Source organism: Pteropus alecto, unplaced genomic scaffold (assembly GCF_000325575.1).
Source record: "Pteropus alecto unplaced genomic scaffold, ASM32557v1 scaffold101, whole genome shotgun sequence".
Classification (NCBI taxonomy): domain Eukaryota; kingdom Metazoa; phylum Chordata; class Mammalia; order Chiroptera; family Pteropodidae; genus Pteropus; species Pteropus alecto.
This window is the reverse complement of record NW_006432945.1, coordinates 19,780,658-19,782,558: the sequence shown is the minus strand read 5'-3', so window position 1 is coordinate 19,782,558 and position 1,901 is coordinate 19,780,658. Positions and strand designations below refer to the sequence as shown.

Here is a 1,901-nt window from a genome sequence, read left to right as displayed (position 1 = left end):
ACCGTGTTCCCCATCCTCGTGACCATCTGTCAGCCACTAATTTGTACTTCTTTAACCCGTCACCCCATTCTCCTAGTCCCCTAACCCCGCTCTGGCCGTCGCCAGATCATCCTCTATATTCGCGAGTCTGTTTTCGATTTGTTTGTTCTTTGTGTTCCTTAGATTCTGCATATGAAAATGTGGGACGCTTCATGAATTCGTGCGTCACCCTTGCGCAGCGGCCACGCGGATGTCTGTATCGTGGAGCTGTTAGTTTGTGTGCTGCCGAGCGAGCACGAGGCCCGAGAACATTTTAGTTCACATTAAAAAATATTGATTGAGTACTTACTATGTGCACATATAGGTCGCAGGTCCTATGAGTGTGGCACAAACAAATGGGAGCGAGGGACTGTGCCTTCAGGGAAATGGAATCTGGGGGCGGTGGTGCGGGTGGAGGAGGGGAGGGAAGGCAGATGCGCCGCAACTGTAACGCGGCTTCTGTGGAACGCGCTTCTAGACCGATTCTTCCCCTCCAGCCTCCGCTCTTCTTCCGGCGCTTGACAACCTGGCTTCTGACACCCTTTCGCAGTCTCTGAACTGGCCTGACAATGGAGCCCCCAGCTGTCTGAAACGAATTCGTTTCTGGAATCTGGATGAGGTGGCCAGTAAAGCAGGGCAGGAGTGCCCTTCACTCAGTCGACAAACACCGAGTGTGTGCTCGGTGCAGAGGCGTGTGCTGACCCCGGGGACACGGCAGTAAGCTAGATACTGCCCCTACCCTTGCTGGAACTCGCACGGAAATGGAGGAGGCAGACGTTCAGTATCTAATCACAAAATTATTATTTAATGATATCGTAAGTGCTACCAAGGAGAAATACTGGGTGCTGCAAAAACTCAAAATGAGGGTGCCAGCCGAGTCTGGGGAGCTCTGAAGAGCTTCCTGGAGGAAGGAGCCCCCAAGGAGAGCTCTGAGGATGAGTAGAAATGAGCTAAGTAGCAGGCACGCGGGGAGAAGAGAACCATGAGCCACGTCTGGAGCATGGAGGATTCCAGAGGCGAGGTCGCTGCATCATACGGCGCTCTAGACCATACGATGAGTCGTTCTTTATCCTTAGAGCGCTGGTAACCATTCCGGCTGCGGCCGTGCTGGGTCGGTAGCAGTGCGCGGAAGTGAATGGATTAAGGCATGTTTGGGCGATCAGGTTAACAGGACTTAATGTTGAGTTGGACATGCGAAGGAGAGAAAGAAAGGGGTGGAGAAGAGCTTCTGGGCTTCTGGCTTGTTCAGCTAGATGAGATAGAGAACTCTGGCAGAGGATTAGGCTGGGTAGGTAGGACTATGAATTCAGTTTGAGACACATGGCTTTTCAGGTTTCTGCACAGCATCCGTGTGAAGGTATTTTAGGCTCGGAGGAGAGGTCTGGCATAGAGATACACATTTGAGTCCCAATGACATTCTGCTCTGTTCAGTGTGGCATCCACTAACCATGTGTATGTATTTAACTTAGTAATTAATTGTCAGCTTATTAATTAAAATTAAATAAAAACATAAGTGTACAGCCACGCCACCCTGAACAAGCCCGATTCCATCTGACCTCGAAAGCTAAGCAGGGTCGGGCCTGGTTAGTACTTGGATGGGAGACCACCTAGGAAGACCAGGTGCTGTAGGTGTAAAAAATAAAAAAAATAAGGGATTGTAAGCTGACGAGGTCCTTGCAATCTGTGAGATCAATCAAGGGTTGCTACGCCTAAAAAAATTTTAAAAATAAATAAATAAATTTTATTCTTCAGTTGCACTAGCCACATTTCAGAGTACTCAACAGCCACACGTATTTAGTGGATCCCGTACATTGGACAGCACAGGTATAAAACACTTTTGTCATTGCAGAAAGATCTATTGCAGGGGTCTGCCAACTTTTTTT

General features: G+C 48.9%; 1 pseudogene; it reads left to right on the top strand.

Annotated features, from left to right (window-relative positions):
- Window positions 1-1,531: 1,531 nt before the first annotated feature.
- Window positions 1,532-1,650, top strand: LOC112476566 (annotated as a pseudogene).
- The last annotated feature ends 251 nt before the right edge of the window (window positions 1,651-1,901 follow it).